The 14,820-nt window shown below is 37.7% G+C and overlaps 1 protein-coding gene across 22 annotated transcripts in view; it reads right to left on the reverse strand.

The window, feature by feature from the left end:
* The window catches only part of ptprda (protein tyrosine phosphatase receptor type Da), a 482,747-nt gene that overhangs the window by 186,105 nt on the left and 281,822 nt on the right, over window positions 1–14,820 (reverse strand). The window contains exon 1 of one of the 22 annotated variants that reach the window (XM_088346745.1): window positions 7,317–7,521. The exons of the other annotated variants lie outside the window; for them this stretch is intronic. The gene's annotated coding sequence lies outside the window, so the exon portion shown is untranslated. Of the gene's footprint in view, window positions 1–7,316; window positions 7,522–14,820 lie in introns of those variants that run through there. 22 annotated transcript variants of the gene reach the window in all.

Below are 14,820 nucleotides of genomic sequence, written 5' to 3' on the forward strand. Positions count from 1 at the left end.
CGGAGAGGGATAGCCGCCGCCAGGCTGTACTTGCCCAAGATGGTGCCCTGACACCCTGGTGGTTACAGGATCCGTGAACAATTAATAGTAGCAATGTAGCAATACCATAAACTGTTTTAGAAAATGTACTTTAAAACCATAGTCCTTAATGCCAACAAGTAATAAAAAAGTAGCTCTCATCTTCAAAAACGCTGTTGACCCCTGAAGTAACGGTAATATCGCGCTTAAAAAAAATCCAACCAGACCCGGCCCTAACAATTCGTTTGATTTGAGGGACTAAGCTCGAAGCAAAGCTGAATTGTCATATTTTATCTGGGAAGACTCGGAAGGAGGAGGGGGTGATTTTGGCTGATGCTTGACTCAAATTTAGTTTCGGGCTTGGGCTTAAGATCTTACCTCTACCCTGCACTACACCACACAATGACATGTCAGTTTAGAAAAAAACACAAAAGCAACTGATGCCAGAATTATTTTTTAAACATTTCCAAAAGAAGGTATTCTTCTTTTTTTTTCATGAAAAAATGTCTACCTTGGCCCGAAAACAGTTGAGAAACCCTGCCTTAGCAGATGCATTCACAGTGACAAAGTTGAGTGAGTTTGTGAGACGCGGGACACAAAATCGGGACGAAAAGGCAAAGACGATGACTTAATTTGGTCCAACAAGCTCAGCCATGCTTCAGCTTCTTTCCCTGACAAACTGACGGAAAGGTGAGAAAAAAATCTGACTCCCCCAAGCCCACGGCGACAAGGAGAAAAAAAAAAAAGCACAAAATTTAAAAAAGCTAGCATGCTAGCACTCTCCTGACGTGTAACGTACAATGCCCTTTAGCAGCGGTTTCTCTGGAATGAGCCAACCTTGAAGCTTTTCAGGTTTAAGGACTAAAGTGGTGTCTACTGTATTTTAATAGTCCACTAGTCACAGAGTATTGAAACAATTCGTCGAATAGATATTCCTTTTTTTCTTAAATTTCAGAGGTCTCCAACGAAGTGGGCGCGGGGGAAAAGGTAGCCCCTGACAACACCAGAGTATGCCATGCACAGGTTCTGAAAATAGCTCACCAGTCATGGGTCATTGCGATTTTCTAGGAAATTTGATTTCTAACTTGCATGATGTTTTTGTGTAGACTTTGCCTATTTTAACTCTACTTTTAATAGTTACAACCTGATAATAACAGAAATAACATGATAAACGAGAAATTTATTTTTAACTGTTCCCCTTTAACTCACCCAAAGTAACCCTCATCTTCAAAAAGTTTGGGGAACCCTGCACTACACAATACTAATAATCTAGTGGTCAAATACTATACTGTGTCACTTTAAAAGAGAACAAAAATAAAATAAGGATTAAATAATAATTAAAATAATGTCTGTGGTGTTTGATAATTTTTTTAATGAAAACAAACAAAAAGATTAAAAAAAAAAAGCAAATACAGACAAAAATGTATATCTTTAGATTATTTGAATGCCGGAGCTGTACCTTTAAACTTACAATGTGTAACATTTGACCACTAGATGACAATGTACTGTCTAATGCAAAAAACAAAAAAAAATAAAAATCAAAAATCAAAAACTGTCAAATGATCCTAGCGTAGCAGCGAGATAACAGACAAACAAGGCGGTGGCTTATAGGTAGGGACTCCTATGTAAAAGGAAAACACGTTTCTCGACTGATAAATATTCATAAAAAATCCACATATGATATCTCAGTATTTTTGCCCATTATTCAAATTAATGTGTTTTTTGCTTTTTTATTGAATGTTTTTTGTACCACTAGGAGGTACTAAGTATTACACACTATCCCTTTATGTGACATTGATTAATCTTTATCATTTATAGAAAGCATGATAGTATTGGTGTTTTTGAATTATATATTAAATATTAATTTGATTCCGGCCATGAGTACAATATCTACTGTAAATTGATTGTGTTATTTCATCAATAATATTTTTTTAAAAAATCATCTTTTTTTCTCCTTAACATTTTTGGTGCATGTTTACCCTGGAGTGCCATGTCTACAATACGTTTCACAAAGTTATTACCAATGACAATGATTCCATTTTGTTCTATTTCATCTTCAAAGCATTGAACATAGATGAATTGTTGATTGAAAATAGTCAAGTCAAATCTCATTTATTTGTATAGGCCTTAATCACAAGATGACTCAAAAGACTGCACAGGATATGTAAAATGTATTCAAGAACACCATAACAATTTTAAGAATGCATGCGGAATGCATGACATTCTTCAAAAAAAACATTACAATAAATAAGGAACTTAACGGCACTATTCAAATTATCTGTATTAAGTCAAGTCAAGTTATTTGTATAGTCTCAAAGGGTTTACTTAACTGCCTGTAAAATATGGTGTTGATATTCAATGTCATTTTGGTCTAAAAGAGTAGAATGTCTTTCTGGTGAAAAATGCTGAGTCGATGAACCCAAAAGTGCTGAGTCACATATTAGGGGTAACCTACCTGACTGCCTAGGAAAGATGGCGGTCACGCGGAGAAAACAACACCGACTGAGTCTTTAGTGACTATTCCTGATAGCATTGTCGTATCATGTATTCCGTACTACATTTTTTCAAACTAAAAGCAAATATGATTTTTGTCGGTCAATTTATGGGCTTACTTCTTCCACAATTTTTCCAATCGCGCCTTTTACGGACTCAACCGTATGGGCTGCAGTCAAAACCACAAAAGAGGTCCAAATCCAAACCTTGAATGATTAACGATATGGTTTTTTCCTAAGGTGAATAACCAATCCTGACTCGACGAGACGGGAGTTTTGGGGTGGCTTCCCCTCGCGAAAACCGCCCAACGTCTGCGGGCTTAACATTTAAACCACATGTGTCACGGCACATTTCAAAATACACGACATCTGAAAGACATAAAGCCCAGCTCCGACATTCCTGATCCATTCACGCCTAAACCGCGTATGAGATCACGAGTTCTTCAAAACAATTATTCGAGTTATTTTTTATAAGCTGTACAAACGTTTAAAGCAGTGTTTTTTTCTCGTGTGCCACGGGAAATGAACCAATTTTATATTTGTTAAAAGGCATGCCATTGGTCAGAAACTTTGCTTTCTTCCAAGTGACTAAGCGAGTGACTGTAACATTCATCCATATCAGTAGATGGCAGCAGATTGTTATTATTAGTATTTTTTTCTCTGTATTTTTGACATTCTTTACAAAAAAAAAAAAAATAACCCTGAACATTGAAAGCAAGTTAAAATGTAATAAAATCATAAATAAGAGCAAAATAATTCAGCCACTTCTTTATATCTAATCATGTATTTTGTTTTGATGAAGCTTTTTTACGATGGCACTGCAAAACTGATCAAATAAATTAGTTAAAATACAAATGTTGCACATAATTTTGTTGATTTAATTATTAGTGTTACTAAAAAAATACACAGTAGTTAAAAAAAATAACTTTGTTCCACTATCAGATTTTTCTTTGAACTCTTACTTTTGTTTTGGGCATGTTTTTTTAGAAAATAATTGGAAAAAAAATAACCCAAAACCTTAAAAAACAAGATAAACATATGAAAACAAAAATATTCATCAAATTGTTAAAATTAAAACTATACACATTTTGTTTGATGAAGCTGTTCAATATAGCACTGCATATAGTTAAAAAAGTAAGAATACTGCACATGATTAAATTATTACTTCCTTTATAAAAAGTTAGAATGTAGTATGAATGAGCCTTTGTTCTACTGAGATAATCTTTGCTCAATAAAACAAGATAAGAAAAAAAAAAAAAGTTAGCAGTATTAACTAATAAAAAAGAGGAAACATGTTCACCCACATGTTAATGTATGGATATTTTTTGTTTGATTACTTTTTTCAATAAATAAATAAATAACTAAATACATAAGTCAAATAATGTCATGATTACCGATTTGGATCACCTGTGCCCGCGCATTTGGAGCCAGCCACTGCGGGCTACCGGATTGGTTCCCTGTCCCTTTTTAAACCCAAGCCCTGTTACTCTTTGGTTGTCAGTCTGTCAACGAACCTCTGCCCCGCAAGACGGGGGTTTTGACTCAGTTTCCTGTCTAGTATCGTTCGTTATTATGTTTGTCCTGTTTATTATTCTCTCCAGTTTTTGTTCCCGTCTAGTTTGTCCTGCTTAATTTCGATAGCCTGTTTGAATATCAATCCTGTCTGTCCTAGCCTGTCCGGTATCGACCCCATCTGTCCGATATCTGCTCGGGCAATGTGTATCGATCTCGTCAGTTTTTGGCTTCCTGCCATTCCACGCCAGACTTCTGCATCAGGTGCATGATTCCCTATTTCCCGTAAAATAAAAGGCTTGTGTGAGAGACGTCACACATTTGGGTCCTGATTCTGTTCCGGTCGTGACAAATACATTACAAAAATTGCATGTAATTTGGGTGATTTAATTGTTACAGTTAGTAAAACTTTAGTAAAAAATTTAAAAAAAAGTTAGGCAAATAAATAAATAAATGTTGCTGTCAAATGTAAATGTTGCTCATTTTAAGTATATTTTTATATTTCTTGAGTATAATTTTTAAAAATAAAATAAAACAAATATTGTAAAATATGAAGAAAGGGGAAATATTTAACAAAAACAAACTCACAACTAAATAATCATCCACAGTCAATAACCTGTATTAACTTCTTTGCCACCAGTCAATTTAGGCAACATGATCATTTCAGATTTTATTTTTGATTACTCCTACAACTGCCGGGAATCATGGATATATATTTGACAGACAATGTGCCGAAATATTTTTTTTTTAACCATAAAGAGTGAACTTTGTCTCAATAAAGGTCGTCTCACTGTAAAAATGGCCTCCTGGTGGCCACAAGAACACACAGCTGCTAGCTTTTCTGAACTCCAACCAAGAATAGCCACTCCGAGAATTACAACGTACACCTCGGGAGGATTGCCATGTTGACAGAAATAGTCGTTCAGAGTTGCCGTTTGACCTCCCATTGATTCATTTCGGCACATTTCCCGGATTTGCGTGCATATTCGGTCTGTTTACCGACTCAAAGTTCATCTCGGAGTAGTTGACCGTGAGCTTGTGAATGATTCATTTGGGCATACGAGGGCAGACAATCTACGACATATCGGTGCAAACAATGTGAGGAATATCAGTATAAATGTCACATGATTACGAGTAGAGTCCATAAATGGAAATTCGAGGCGCTTCTGCAGTCATTAAAAAAAAAACATTGTCTCCATTCTCTACAAAACCACGTATGAGATCGCCTGCTTTTCAAAAAAAGTTTTTATAGTTTTTTTATTTTATTCGAATAAACTCTGAGAGTGGTTTTCACACTTGTGTGCCGAGAGACGTTTTGTAAACCGCTGCGGAATACTTCCTGATTTTATCCATGCCAAAAAAAGCATACCATTGGTCAGTATCTTTGCTTTCGTCCAGTGAGCAGCTGACTAACTGCAACATTCATCCATATCAGTAGGGGGCAACAGATTACTACATGTTTTATTGTCATATACACGTATTCTGCTCATTATATTGAACAGTGTATGTAAAAGCGTATTTGCTTGTTGAGGCTGCTTAAGCTTGCACGGTAAACCTAATAAAATATAGAACAAAAAGTAAAAGTCTTGCATATTATTATTTGTTTATCATTTTTGCTTAAACACATTAGAATGTAATAAAAATATATATTTGCACTGGCAGATATTTGTTAAATATATACAGTTTTGGGGTGCAGCACGGCCTTTCTGGGTGGAGTTTGCATGTTCTCCCTATGCTTGCACTCCGGTTTCCTCCCAGATTCCAAAAACATGCATGTCAGGTTAATTGGCTGGTCCAAATCGTCCCTAAGTGTGAATGAGCGAGTGAGTTGTCAGTCTCTTTGTGCCCTCCAACTGGCTGGCAACCAGTTCAGGGTGTCCCCTGCCCACTGCTCGAAGATAGCTGGGATGGGCTCCAGCACCCCCGCGACCCTACTGAGGATAAGCGGTGCAGATAATGGATGGATACACTTATTTTTTTTGTTTTTTTTAACTGCTCATGAGGTAGCACATACATTTAATAGTGTATTTTGTTTGATGAAGCTCCTTAAGATTGCCCTGGAAAAAGTAATAGAATAATTACAATACTGTGAAAACTTAGCACATAATTGTGCTGGTTTTAATTATGTTTTGTATTTCACAAAAAAGAAACAGTGCTCGAACCCAGTTAAACATTTTTAGTGGGAATGACAGATGATTTTTTTTTTAATTTGTAGTGCATTTTTGTTGCTTTTTTTCTACTAAAAACAAAATGAGAATATGGTAAAACTCAAAAACCATGTTCAAATGTAGTCAAATCCCAAATTACATATATGTTATTACCCAAAATTAGTAACATGTCACCTTCTGAGCCACGGTGATCACAAAAAACTTATTTTCAGCTTTAAAGGGACACATTTCGCTAATATTAATCTTCTTAAAACATCCAATAATAAAATAATTGTACATTATTTTTGCTGATTTTAATTGTTTTTATTTTACTTTACAAAGATAGGGGAAGCATGTTTATTTTATTTTTTTGTTACATGGATATGCTATAATATCAATAGTTTTGTGAAAACATTTCATTGTTTGCTTTTATTTTCCTTTTTATTTAGAGGTTGACACTGTTGTTTTTTTTTTACTATGACTTAATAAAAACCCACTGATACCTTTTGCCCATGGTCAGTAATATTTTTTGTTATTTTCATAGAAAAAAAAGAGGGAAATATAGTGTAACGTAACAAAAATACAGTAGGTTATATGTATTTTCCTCTTTTACATTACAAAACAAATAGGATGTAGTGAGGGAGCAGCAGGTTACTGAATTCCCCACCTTTATATACTTAGTATCGGCTCATGAACAGTATTTTGATAACTTGTTTTGTTTGTTATATTTCCAGAAAAAAATGGGAATGTAGTAACGCTACGTTATAGGGTTAACCTAGGTTAAAAATAAGAAAAGTTGTATTTCCGTATTTTACTAAAAAAACGAAAGACAAAATAAGATAGTCAAACTTTTGCTGTAAATGTAAATATTTTTCCGGAAAAAAAAAAAATACACAACCCTTTCCCTTGAATAAAAAAGTTAAATAAACAGTAAAATCCAAAACCACAGCAACACTATTCACACATATTTTAACATTGAAATTAGAGGAGCCCTTGAAGTCATATAAAATCAGGATGCCCCTAAACGCACCGCAAAGAGGGTTTTGCGGGTGACAGCTGAGCGCACCTGAAATCACTGCGGCAGCCCAGCTGTCGCTCTCACACACACTCTCACACACACTCTCACACATTAACAAACGTTCCTTACCTTCTCAGCATTTTCAAACTCGTCTTCAGTACAGCGTGCCTCTTTCCCCTTTAGTTTATTTTGTTCTCTTTTTAATTTAAATCCAGCAACGAAAGTCCAGTAGAGACACACACACACAACAACAACGTGGGGAAAGAAGAACAGTCAAATCCGCTATTTCTTCTTATTCTTCTTTTTCCCCTACTCCTGTTCTTCCTTGCCTGATGTTTTTTCGGGGGGAGTAGGAGAAATCTCGGTTTTTTTTGGGGGGGGGGGGATTCCGGCTACGTTCTGCTCGCCATTGGCAAGAACGTGGCGAGTCTGTGGTTTGCAAAAGTGCTGCTCTCTCCTCACTCTCTCTCTCTCCCGACTCCCCCCCTCTCTCACATTTCTCTCTCCGACTTGGAGGTGTGTTTTCACGTGCGTGCATGCGTGCACGCGTGCGTGAAAATGGACTCGTTTCTTCCCCCCTTCCATCCGCCAAAGGAATCCAGTTTTCTAAAGCCCATTTTGGAATAGAAGTGTTTAATATTTTCATTATACAATTTACAGGGTTTGTACTCCCTTCTCATGTCCAAATTCAAGCCTTTTTAAAGACTTTCAAAGCCAATTTTCTAATATATCCAAGACCATGATAAGAAGCAATTAGCTGTATATTTTAAAGAAGCCCAAATATGTATATATGTGATTTATATATATATATATATATATATATATATATATATATATATATATATATATAGTTCAAATTCAGCTACCGGACTTCCTGTGCGGAGTTTGTATGTTCTCCCCGTGCTTGTGAGGGTTTCCTCCGGGCAGTCCAGTTTCCTCCCACATTCCAAAGACATGCATTTCAGGTGGATTGGCCGGTCCAAATTGTCCCCAGGTCTGAATGAGTGAGCGAGTTGTCTGTCCCTGTGTGCCCTGCGATATATATATATATATATATATATATATATATATATATATATATATATATATATATATATATATATATATATATATAGGACTGTCTCAGAAAATTAGAATATTGTGACAAAGTTCTTTATTTTCTGTAATGCAATTAAAAAAACAAAAATGTCATACATTCTGGATTCATTACACATCAACTGAACTATTTCAAGCCTTTTATTATTTGAATATCGCTGATTTTGGCTTACAGCTGAAAAAAACTCAAAAATCCTATCTCAAAATATTAGAATACTTCCTCAGACCAAGTAAAAAAATAATGTTATAACAGCAAAACTAAATCAAACATTTGAAATTGTCCATTGATGCACTCAGTACTTGGTTGGAAATCCTTTTGCACGGATTACTGCATCAATCCGGCGTGGCATGGAGGCAATCAGCCTGTGGCATTGCTGAGGTGTTATTGATGCCCAGGATGCTTCGATAGCGGCCTTCAGCTCATTTGCATTTGTAGGTCTGGTGTCTTTCATCTTCTTCTTAACTATACCCCACAAAATCTCGATGGGGTTCAGGTCAGGGGAATTAGCAGGCCAATCAAGGACAGTGATGCCATGGTCAGTGCACCAGTTACTGGTGGTTTTGGCACTGTGGGCAGGTGCCAGATCATGCTGGAAAATGAAATCCTCATCTCCATAGAGCTTTTCAGCAGATGGAAGCATGTAGTGCTCTAAAATATCTTGGTACACAGTTGCATTTACTCTGGACTTGATGAAACACAGTGGACCAACACCAGCAGCTGACATGGCTCCCCAAACCATTGCTGACTGTGGGAACTTCACACTGGATTTCAAGCAACTTGGATTTTGCTCCTCTCCAGCCTTTCTCCAGACTCTGGCGCCTTGACTTCCAAATGAAATGCAAAACTTGCTTTCGTCTGAAAAGAGGACTTTGGACCACTCTGCAACTGTCCAGTGCTTCTTCTCCATAGCCCAAGTCAGACGCTTCTTCCGTTGTCTTGAGTTCAGAAGTGGCTTGACCATGGAAATACGGCTATTGTAGCCCATTTCCCGGACACGTCTGTGAACTGTGGCTTTTGATACCTGGACTCCAGCTTCAGCCCACTGTCTTTGAAGCTCCCCCAAATTCTGGAAGCGGCTCTTCTTCACAATTGTATTAAGGCTGCGGTCATCTCTCTTGGTTGTGCAGCATTTCCGGCCACATTTTTCCCTTCCAACAGACTTTTTGTGGATATGCTTTGAAACTGCACTCTGTGAACAGCCTGCTCTTTGAGAAATTTCTTTTTGTGTCTTACCCTCCTGATGGAGGGTATCAATGATGGTCCTCTGGACAGCAGTCAGATCAGCAGTCTTCCCCATACTTGTGATTTAGTTTACTGAACCAAGCTGAGTGTTTTTAAGGCTCAGGAAACCCTCGCAAGGTGTTTCGAGTTAATTAGATGATTCAGGTGATTAGTTGAATAGCCTACTTGTATACTTTTTCATGATATTCTAATATTTTGAGATTTGAGATTTTTGAGTTTTCTTAAGCTGTAAGCCAAATTCAGCAATATTAAAATAATAAAAGGCTTGAAATAGTTCAGTTAATGTGTAATGAATCCAGAATGTATGACATTTTTGTTTTTTTTAATTGCATTACAGAAAATAAAGAACTTTATCACAATATTCTAATTTTCTGAGACAGTCCTGTATATATGTATATATATATATATATATATATATATATATATATATATATATATATATATATATATATATATATATATATATATATATATATATATATATATATATATATATATTGTACTGTATATCTCATCTCATCTCATTAGCTGCACCGCTTATCTTTAGTAGGGTCGCAAGGGTGCTGGAGCCCATACCAGCAATCATCGGGCAGTGGGCAGGGGACACCCTGTACTGGTTGCCAGCCAATCGCAGGGCACACAGGGACAGAAAATTCGCTCGCTACTACACACCTAGGGACGATTTGAACCGGCCAGTTAACCTGACATGCATGTTGTGGAATGTGGGAGGAAACCGGAGTGCCCGGAAGAAACCCGTGTAAGCACGGGGAGAACATGCAAACTCCACACAGGAGGTCCGAGCTCATGACCCCAGAACTGTGCCGCACACGCGCTAACCACTGTGCCCGCTGTGCTGACACTTATACATATATATATATATATATATATATATATATATATATATACATATATATATATATATATATATATATATATATATATATATATATATATATATATATATATATACAGTATATATACAGGGAGTGCAGAATTATTAGGCAAGTTGTATTTTTGAGGATTAATTTTATTATTGAACAACAACCATGTTCTTAATGAACCCAAAAGTCTTATTAATATCAAAGCTGAATATTTTGCAAGTTGGAGTGGGGCTTTTTTAGTTTTATCTATTTTAGGAGGATATCTGTGTGTGCAGGTGACTATTACTGTGCATAATTATTAGGCAACTTAACAAAAAACAAATGTATACCCATTTCAATTATTTGTTTTCATCAGGGAAACCAATATAACAGCTCAACATTCACAAATATACATTTCTGACATTCAAAAACAAAACAAAAACAAATCAGTGACCAATATAGCCACCTTTCTTTGCAAGGACACTCAAAAGCCTGCCATCCATGGATTCTGTCAGTGCTTTGATCTGTTCACGATCAACATTGCTTGCAGCAGCAACCACAGCCTCCCAGACACTGTTCAGAGAGGTGTACTGTTTTCCCTCCTTGTAAATCTCACATTTGATGAGGGACCACAGGTTCTCTATGGGGTTCAGATCAGGTGAACAAGGAGGCCATGTCATTAGTTTTTCTTCTTTTAGACCCTTTCTTGCCAGCCACGCTGTGGAGTACTTGGATGCGTGTGATGGAGCGTTGTCCTGCATGTTTTTCTTGAAGGATGCGGACTTCTTCCTGTACCACTGCTTGAAGAAGGTGTCTTCCAGAAACTGGCAGTAGGACTGGGAGTTGAGCTTGAGTCCATCCTCAACCCGAAAAGGCCCCACAAGCTCATCTTTGATGATACCAGCCCATACCAGTACCCCACCTCCACCTTGCCGGCGTCTGAGGCGGACTGGAGCTCTCTGCCCTTTACCGATCCAGCCACGGGCCCATCCATCTGGCCCATCAAGACTCACTCTCATTTCATCAGTTCATAAAACCTTAGAAAAATCCGTCTTGAGATTTTTCTTGGCCCAGTCTTGACGTTTCAGCTTGTGTGTCTTGTTCAGTGGTGGTCGTTTTTCAGCCTTTCTTACCTTGGCCATGTCTCTGAGTATTGCACACCTTGTGCTTTTGGGCACTCCAGTGATGTTGCAGCTCTGAAATATGGCAAAACTGGTGGCAAGTGGCATCTTGGCAGCTGTACGCTTGACTTTTCTCAGTTCACGGGCAGTTATTTTGCGCCTTGGTTTTTCTACACGCTTCTTGCGACCCTGTTGACTATTTTGAATGTAACGCTTGATTGTTCGATGATCACGCTTCAGAAGCTTGGCAATTTTAAGAGTGCTGCATCCCTCTGCAAGATATCTCACTATTTTTGACTTTTCAGAGCCTGTCAAGTCCCTCTTCTGACCCATTTTGCCAAAGGAAAGGAAGTTGCCTAATAATTATGCACACCTGATATAGGGTGTTGATGTCATTAGACCACACCCCTTCTCATTACAGAGATGCACATCACCTGATATGCTTAATTGGTAGTAGGCTTTCGAGCCTATACAGCTTGGAGTAAGACAACATGCATAAAGAGGATGATGTGGTCAAAATACTCATTTGCCTAATAATTCTGCACTCCCTGTATATATATATATATATATATATATATATATATATATATATATATATATATATATATATATATATATATATATATATATATATATATATATATATATACCGTATTTTCCGCACTATAAGGCGCACCTAAAAGTCTTAATTGTTTTCAAAAGCTGACCATGCGCCCTATAATACAGTGCGTTTTATTTATGGATCAACATTAAATCACAAGGTCTCGCAACTTACGCAACAGCCGCCGACTCGATTTTCCCCCGAACGTGGAGTAGTCCGCGGTGTATGCTGGGATTTTATATACCGGCGTTTCATTGGCTAACCAATGTGTCAATCATCATTTGAATCGATCACTATTGGCTAAAGTTATTTGGAGCCTCTGATAGACTAGAGGGCCGAAACAAACCCTGCAATTGGCCGAAAAAGATGTGTTAATCATCCGTTAAATCGATCACTATTGGCTGAAGTTATTCGGAGCCTCGGATTGGCTAGAGTGCCAAAACAAACCCTGCAATCGGCTGAAAAAGATGTATCAATCATCCGTTAAATCGATCGCTATTGGCTGAAGTTATTCGGAGCCTCGGATTGGCTAGATGGCCAAAACAAACCCTGCAATTGGCCGAGTTTAGCAATGGCGTAGCAAGCTTAGCAAGCTTGCTAAAGTACACCATAATGAAACATGTTTTATTGGTCTGTATTTGCAAATAATTTACTCTCTTGGATTTACTTCACTCACGGTTGTAAGAAGACCATGATTGCGTATCATTATTGAACGTGAGAACTTAGGTGAGCTATGCGGCTTTATATTTTCCCGGTATCTTGTTTTAGAACGATCTTGATGTTGCTGTGATGAGTTGAGTGAATTAAACTCAATTCCAAGTGTTTATTGTCATATGCACAGTAAAGTTGCTAGCGAAAAAGAAAATAGAAGCTAAGAAATGTTTGGCATTTCTTGAATCCCAATACTTTAACCTTCCGAATGATATTTGAAATGATGCATTTGAGTGACATCGTACGGACACCGCATCCGCACGTGTCTACGACACCGCATCCGCACGTGTCTACGACACATATTTGCTTCTTTCCAAGCTTTGGGAATGTTAAGGGGGTAATCAGTTGGACTGAATCATCTGACTGTTTTGTCGACGTTCCCATTGTAGCGCCTTATAATCCAGTGCGCCTTATCTATGGAAGGTATATGACCAAAAACTATTTTTTTGGGGTGCGCCCTATAACCCGGTACGCCCTATAGTGCGGAAAATACAGTATATATATATATATATATATATATATATATATATATATATATATATATATATATATATATATATATATATATATAGAGGTTAGGTTAGGTTACAGGTTACAGGTTAAATGCTGGTCCAAATTGTCCCTTGGTGTGAATGTGAATGAGCGAGTGAATTGTCTGACATGCAGGTTCTTGAAACGTGGAAGGAATCGGGAGTGCCCGTAAGAAACCCACGCAGGCATGGGGAGAACATGCAAACTCAACACGATGAGGCTGCGGTAGCTGGACTTGAGCCATGAACCTCTGCACCGTGGGGCTGCACGCTAACCATCTCCTGCATAATCTCCTTTAAGTAAACCAGCCATCGTACAACCAATTTCCCAACCTAGCAATAGCACAATCGTCGCTAACCGGATCAATGTAGTGCACAGTGTCGAGAAAGTGTATGTCGATTGGGGTTTTTTTTGCCAGTGGAAAAAAAGCTTCAACATCAAGGTAACATCGCTCAGACACTGACAAAATGATTATAATTAAAAAAAAAAAAAAAAAAAAAAAACTCCCAAAAAAGCTGTGGTCCTTCGCTTAGACAAGGTCCCATCTCGGAATCCGTCGCCGGGTGATGGACGGCAAAAGCACGCCTGCTCACTTTAGAGAGCAATTAAAGCTTGGCCGTAATTTGAGGTCTTAGGAGTGGTGGCAATGGAGAGAATGTGCCGTTTTATGACGAAAATGATTGCAAAGATGGATCGGTGTTATTATGTACGTGATGGGGAAGAGTCGGTTTTACTGCGTGGCCCGATGCCAGCTGGCTTTACTATCGGATCGTAACTCACTTCGGGACCAAAATTTGCTCTCTTGGGGTGAAGGATCATTGGAGATTGCCTGACATAAAAAGCCGTACCCACAAAAGCGTGGTAGAAGATAACAGCTAACGATGTAAAATATTTGCAGGATGCCAATAGTATTTTCATGTTGCTAATTTTAAGTCTCTCTCGCTAATTGAAACTAGTTTAGTACACTAGAGCCCCAAGATACGACGACAATCCGTGCTGAGATGGGAATTGTGACATTGCGTATAGCTGGGGTAAAATCCTATGACAATTACACCAGATAAAAGCATTGCAATAACAAAAGAGGAAACATTAAGTACTAATGTGTAATACTCATGTACTTGAGTATATGACAATTGCATATTGGCATTTTCATGATGCCATGATACAAACCGACAGCAAACCAGCATTTCATATGTCAGCGGTCAATAGCAGACAGGCATCTTAGAGACTTATCTAAGTCAAGTCATGTTTATTTGCATAGCCCTTAATCACAAGGAGTCTCAAAGGGCTGCACAGACCACATATTATTGCAAACTACAAACTTATATTACACCATCCCCTGATCTAAAACTTACTTGAGGGCAAGGAAAAACTCAAAAACCTCAATATGAAGAAAATTAGGAAATCTTGAGAGGAGATCGCACATGAGGTAATCCCCCTTCCAGGATGACCAGGCTAGCACTAAGAGAGC

Source organism: Urocampus carinirostris, chromosome 11 (assembly GCF_059441175.1).
Source record: "Urocampus carinirostris isolate Australia breed hairy pipefish chromosome 11, RoL_Ucar_1.0, whole genome shotgun sequence".
In the NCBI taxonomy this organism is placed as follows: domain Eukaryota; kingdom Metazoa; phylum Chordata; class Actinopteri; order Syngnathiformes; family Syngnathidae; genus Urocampus; species Urocampus carinirostris.